We start from the raw sequence: 7,275 nt of genomic DNA, 5'->3' as shown, positions 1-7,275 counted from the left end.
GGGTGTCTGTGTTATACATGTTCATTGTGCTCCTGAGTCTGCCACAAAGGTAGTATCCTCCTCCTGGGGTCCTAGTTTTAAATTTATCAAGGGCTCCTGGTCTCCTTTTGACCCCGGGAGGTAGAGACCCTGACATTCCTGTTCGAGGTCCTCTTGTACTTGGAAGACCTTTATGTCCCTCTTGTGCTTCGGACGCTCTCTCTTAAAGTGCCCTATTTCTCCGCAATAATAACACTTTTTCCCTTCATTCTGCCCTGTATGTTCTTGCGGCCAGATGTCGTGGTTTAAACCCAGTCAGGCAACTTGTTCACTCACTCCCAGGGAGTGGTGCCGGGCTGACAACAATCAAGCCCCCCCCCCCCCTCACCGGGGCTCTCCCCTTCCCCGCTCCCGGAGGAACGGGGAGGAGGATCGAAAGGGTGCAACTCCTACGGGTTGAGACAAGTGCCCCGTCACTGCTTCCTCGCGGCTTCCCCTCCTCCCTGGCAGAGCATGAGCCTCACAAAGTCCTTGGTCCGGGTAAACATCACTTAGCAACAACCGAAAACATCGGCTTCACCAACACTGTTCCCAGGTTGGAAGTCAAAACACAGCACTGCACCAGCTACCATGAAGGAGAAACATGACTGCTACTGCTGAACCCAGGACATTATCCACTCCTTATTCCACACCATTCACGTCATGCTCCGATCCCACATTTTCAATACACCATCGCTCTCCTACATATATACAACCATATACATGCAGACCAAGAGAAAAAGATCATTTTCTTAGTGCATGGACCAATCCCTATAATGCTGCTGAGTCCATTCGGTCCATGATGTCAGGTTCCATCTCTTGTAACAATCTTTCAGGGCAGGAAAGGCTGTGTGCAGTATTGGATCGTTCCCTGCTGATGCTGGTCGTTCCTTTACTGCGGAACTCATCCAGCTCTATCAAAGTTCATTCTCTGTGGGGATGATGGTTGGAGGGAAGTCAGGGCTAGTCGCTGGTGACCTGGAGACATCCAGTTGATGAGCTATAAAAGTATTACACAGCAGGCAACAGCCTACAATTGAGTTCACTGGCTGTTTTCCCCTAAAATCAAATCCCCTTGAAGTATACATCGGACTTCCCCATCTTTCCACATTACCCACCAAGTATATCCAGGTCCCTGAGCAAAAGCAATCCCACGAGTGGGTTTGCCTTTACCTGAAGCAGGAATAACCCAGACTGTCTTCCCCAGCAAATTCTTCATATGCACCACAGGAACTTTGTCCCCCTCTACAATATGTAAAAGTTCTGACTGGTCTGGGCCAGCCCTGTTGGCAGATCCTCTGGTGTTGACCAACCAGGTGGCCGTTGGTAAGTGTGTATCCCAATGCTTGAAAGTTCCCCCACCCATTGCTCTCAGTGTACTTTTTAACAGCCCATTCACACCCATGAATAACCTGGGCAGTAGTGTCCATTGTTAAGTCCACCCCTCGATCACAGGCCCATCTGTATGTTGCATCTCTGCCCTGATGGCCTGAAGTGTCATGGGCCCACCGGGACAAAAATAATTCACCTTTATGTTGCCAATCTAAATCCATCTGAGCCACTTCAATCTTAGCCGCTTCAGCCACTTATTGGTTGCTCTGGTGTTCCTCAGTGGCCTGAGTCTTGGGTACATGGGCATCTACATGACGTACCTTCACCACCAGGTTCTGCACCCTGGCAGCAATGTCTTTCCACAGTGCAGCAGCCCAGATGGGTTTACCTCTGCGTTGCCAGTTGCTCTGCTTCCATTGCTTCAACCACCCCCACAGGGCATTTGCCACCATCCATGAGTCAGTATAGAGGTAAAGTACTGGCCACTTTTCTCGTTCAGCAATGTCCAGGGCCAGCTGGATGACTTTCACCTCAGCAAACTGACTTGATTCACATCTCCTGTGCAGGTCCCTTGACCTTACTCCGTTTTATGGCAAAACCGGCTTTCAGCAGGAGTTGGATTATTTTCCTCCCTTTCTCAAAGACTTCTTCCGCTGTATCGCCCCACACAATAATGTCATCAATGTATTGCAGGTGTTCTGGAGCTTGCCGCTGTTCCAGTGCAGTCTGGATCAGTCCATGGCAAATGGTAGGGCTGTGTTTCCACCCCTGGGGCAGTTGGTTCCAAGTGAACTGGACACCCCTCCAAGTAAAAGCAAACTATGGCCTGCACTCTGCTGACAAAAGAACTGAGAAAAATGCATTGGCAATATCAGTCGGGGCATACCACTTGTCTGCCTTTGACTCTAGTTCATACTGAAGTTCTAGCATGTCCAGTACGGCAGCACTCAAGGGTTGTGTGACTTCATTCAGGCCACGATAGTCTACTGTTAGTGTCCATTCTCCATTAGACTTTCGCACTGGCCATATGGGGCTATTAAAGGGTGAGCGAGTCCTGCTGATCACACCCTGACTCTCCAGTCTACAGATCAGCTGATGGATGGGAATCAGGGAGTCTTGGTTGGTATGATACTGCCCCTGGTGCACTGTTGTGGTTGCGATTGGCACTTGTTGTTCTTCAACTTTCAGCAACCCCACAGCAGAGGGATCTTCTGAGAGACCAGGTCAGGTGGACAGCTGCTCAATTTCTCTTTCTCCAAAGCAGCAATACCAAAAGCCCACCCATACCCTTTTGGGTCTTTGAAGTACCCTCTCTTGAGGTAGTCTATGCCGTGGATGCATGGAGCCTGTGGACCAGTCACAATAGGGTGCTTTTGCCATTCCCTCCCAGTCAGGCTGATTTCAGCCTCCAGCACAGTCAACTCTTGGGATCCTCCTGTCACTCCAGAAATATAGATGGGTTCCACCCCTTGACAGCTTGATGCCTCCGGTATCTACTAGAGTCTTATACTTCTGTGGGACTGATGTGCCAGGCCATCTGATCCACCCAGTCCAGTAAATCCGATTGTCCCCTACCTCCCCCTGGCTGGAGGCAGGGCCCCTCTAATGGTCATCACAGCGTTGGACACTTAAGTCGTGGTAAAAGGGATTATTCTTTGTTATCACAGGAGCTGGAGTAAAATCAGCTCTTCCACTCCATCTGGGAAACTGCTCACAAGAGACTGAAGCCGTAGGTCTCATGGGACGATCAGTCTTGGCCCTTGCTCCCCTCTTCAGTTCACTCACCCGTTCCTCCAAAGCTGAAGTAGGTTTTCCATCCCACTTTGTCATGTCTTCTCCGTGATCCAGCAGGTAAAACCATAGGGTACCCCGTGGCGTATACCTCCTGTATCTCCTCTCTCGAACAATAGGACACCTTTTGTTAATAGCTGAGACGTGTGTTGGTACATGTGAGGAGCTGGATAAATCAGATACATCGTCCCTCAATTGTTTGAGGTCCTGGGACAGTTTTTCCACAGCTGAGATGACAGAAGGGGTGAGATTGTCTTCGAACTCTTGGAGTTTATGAACCATTTCATCTACTGTTAGTGGTACTATGTCATTTCAGGTTACTGTTGCCAACGAATGGGCATATGATGACAGTGCATTCCGTGTAAGTTTTTGCCACATGGGTCATGTACAACTGGATCTATGGGTGTATCCCCGTTATTCGGCTTGATGTGATAGATCATCTCTACGATGGCTGATTCCCTCAGAGACTGGATGCCTTTGTCTATAGTACTCCACTTGGCCAAATGACTCATAACATCGTCCTTGTATGGAAACCTTTCTTTCACAGCTGCCAAGAGCCTCCTCCAAAGACTGAGGGACCTTTTCTCTCTTGCAATTTCTTTGTCAATTCCCCCTTCTCTAGCAAGTGATCCCATCTGCTTGGCTCCTGTACCTTCTAGTTCGTGACCATCAGCCCCATTGTCCCAGCATCGGAGTAACCAGGTGATGATGTGCTCCCCTGGTTGACGGGTAAAATCTTTTCGCATATTCCGTAGCTCGGTTGAGGTCCAAGGTCGAGAAGTTACCTCTTCTTCTTCATCATGTGATGATGACTCCTGATCAGATTCTGGACCGGGTGGTGAATTCATTGTTTCTTCATCTCGCTTCACCCTTCTTGCCTCTTTTTTGCTTGTTCTCTTGCGTACAGGGGCAACCGATATTGGTACGAATTGGTCCTCTGTTTTGGCTTCAGTAATTATCACTATGGTTTGAGTAGCAACTGTACTTGTTGCTGGGGGTGGTGCAGCTGCTGTGCTTGGAGCTGGGGTAACCGCACTGTCTGTTGCAGTCGAAGTTTGAGCAGCTGCTGTACTTGCCGCTGGGGTAGCTGTGCTGTTCATTGCAGCCACAGTTAGAGTAGGGACTGTACTTGTCGCTGGGGGTGGTGAAGCTGCTGTGCCTGGAGCTGGAGTAGCTGCGCTGACTGTTGCTTTGCCCTCAGATCCGCCAACATTCTTTTCCTTTTGAAGGTGCTGGATAGTGTTGAACAAGGCCCTTTAAGCATAGGCCAAGCCCCAGCACATTGCCGTGATTTGTCCATCTCTGGTATGGCCAGAATGACCACACATCTCATTTAAGTGTTTTACTAATTCTTCTGGATTTTGCAGTTGTTCGGTAGTGAAATTCCAAAGTACTGGAGGGGCCCACTGACCTAGGTACTTGCCCATACTATCCCACACACCCTGCCACTCATGGCTGTCCAGCCTCAGGGAAAATCTCTTGGTCCTCCTACATCGTCATTTGACCCCAGACAAGACCCAAACTTGACTCTACTTAACTCTTGAAATCAGTCATGGGCAAAACACACTCTGTATGCATGCTAGCATGGTGATTCCCATCATGATCAGCAAACAAGTCTCAACAGCATTAAAAGGCCATTCAAAAACTTCAAAACTCTCAAATGTAAACGGTCTGGGGGGAGGACTGGGAGGGTAAAAGGATGTCTCCTTCACAGGTTGAGCACCTGAGAAGGAGAAAAAAGATGTGTAATTGCTAAGCACTTCTATTATATACCTCCCAAAGTATAAAGGTGGTGATCACACTGGGAACATAAGCCAGATCAGTTTCATGATCAATGATTCTATTGTATTACAAGTCATTACCATAAAGTACAATGAGACAAAAACCTTAGCCCAAGCCCCACACTTGAAAAACACTAATACAGCAAATACCGGATGGAAGTAAGATATGATATACTGAACCTGTGAGATCAAGAGGAACAACCATGAGAGCCAATAAATCAGCATTGTGACGAGTGACTATTAATCCGGTCAGATATATTGTTATCTCAACCCCTCGTGCCCCACGTTGGGCGCCAAAATGAACTGTCGTGTTTTAAACCCAGTCAGGCAACTTGTTCACTCACTCCCAGGGAGTGGTGCCGGGCTGACAACAATCCAGCCCTCCCCCCCCCCCACGGGGGCTCTCCCCTTCCCCACTCCCGGAGGAACGGGGAGGAGGATCGAAAGGTTGCAACTCCTACGGGTTGAGACAAGAACAGTCCAGCAACCAATGTACAACACAAATCACCACCGCTACTACCAACAACAACAATGATAAGAGAAAATAACAAGGGAAGAGAATACAATACCACCGGCCAAGAAACGAGTCCCACCCGGAAGCCCGTGTCCTTCCGGGTAACTCCCAGTTACCCCCCACCCCGGCCATGACGTGCTGTGGTATGGAATACCTCTTTGGCTAGCCTGGGTCAGGCGCCCTGTCTCTGCTTCCTCACGGCTTCCCCTCCTCCCTGGCAGAGAATGAGCCTCCCGAAGTCCTTGGTCAGGGTGAACATCACTTAGCAACAAATGAAAACATCGGTTTCACCAACACTGTTCCCGGGCTGGAAGTCAAAACACAGCACTGCACCAGCTACCACGAAGGAGAAACATGACTGCTACTGCTGAACCCAGGACACCAGATTTTCTTAGGTCAGGGTTCCCCTCTCCTTCTGAGTCCCCATTCCCTTCTGCCATACATTTGGTTGGGGAGTCTGAGGAATTCTGTGTGGTTTTGGATTTTATCTCATTACTTCAGTGACAGTGGTTACCATCAATTTGGCTTTCTGCTTTTGCTTTTCTTCATCCCTCCTCACATACACCTTTGAGCCTCTCGTAGTAGTTCATTAAGTTCCTTATCATTCCAGTCTTCAATTTTTTCTAACTTCTTTCTTATGTCTCCCCATGAATGAGTCACAAATACTCCAGAGTATTGCTGAATTTTTTTCCGTAATCTTTCTAACCATGCTAATGGGGACTCATCTTTACTCTGCCTGTCATCAAAGGCCTTGGTCATGTTCAGCCCCTGAGGTACGGTTTCTCTAATTCCCTTGATTATGCGATTTCAGTATTCAATCATATTCTGTCTGCCCTCCTCAGTATTTTGATTCCACTACAGGAGGGCTACTGGCGTTTTTTGTTGTCCTATCATTCCACCAACCCCCTGCAGGTGCTCTCAGTCCCATACTCGGATTCCTGCTACTCGTATCATTTGTCATTCCTCTACAGTGAACAAGGTCCCCATAATCGATTGCATCTCATGCCAGCTATAAATATTCGGGCCCAGGATTTGATCTACCTGCTCTGGTAGTCTTAAGGGGTCATCTAAAAGCTTTACCATATCCTTTTTAAACTCCCTAACTTCGGTGCTAGTAAGAGGGACATTTACATAACCAACCCCTCCCTGGGGTCCCCCCATCGGGACCTCCTGCAGCGGATATTGAAATGTTTCATCTCTTGCTTCCCTTGCTTGTTGGCACCTTTGTGTTTGCATCTGCATACTTGACCCTGAGGAGTCAGCTATGTCTGGGGCTGAGGGGGTTGGCTGAGTTAAGGAGGCTTCATGGGGGGTGGGGTAGGTAAGTTGGAGCTGCCCCTGCCCCTCCTGCTCCTGAATTTTGCTGATCAGCCCCCGATCTTGCCCCTATGGGATTCACAGGGTTTTGGTCTACTCCGGGGTTAGTGGGTAAGTGTTCCAGGGGATCCCACTGGTCCACCTTTGGTTTCTTTTCTGTTTTCTCTTCCCTAAGTTTAAATATATGAACTATACCTCCAGATCCCACCCAACGGGCTGCATAATTATTTTCTTCCTGATTAAATGGTTCCCTACTATTGACAAAGAGGTTTAACACTTGACATAACCAGTCCTCATATGACCCATATTGTGGCCAGAACAAATTATCCAGCCTGATGGGTCCCTTTGTCTATATAAACATACAATATTGAACCATAGTTGCCCTGTCTAAAGATTTAGTCCATGATTTATTTTCCCAGTTGTCTAACATAGCCCCCAAAGGACTGTCTGAAGGGAAATTAGACGGTATTAGGCATTTCTTTCCCCGGGGACCCCTTACTGCCAGAAGTCCCCATCCCAGAG

This window comes from Pezoporus wallicus, unplaced genomic scaffold (assembly GCF_028554395.1).
Source record: "Pezoporus wallicus isolate ANWC-B61680 ecotype Strahan unplaced genomic scaffold, APGP_CSIRO_Pwel_v1 contig_4647, whole genome shotgun sequence".
NCBI lineage: Eukaryota > Metazoa > Chordata > Aves > Psittaciformes > Psittacidae > Pezoporus > Pezoporus wallicus.
Note: the sequence above shows the minus strand (reverse complement) of the source record.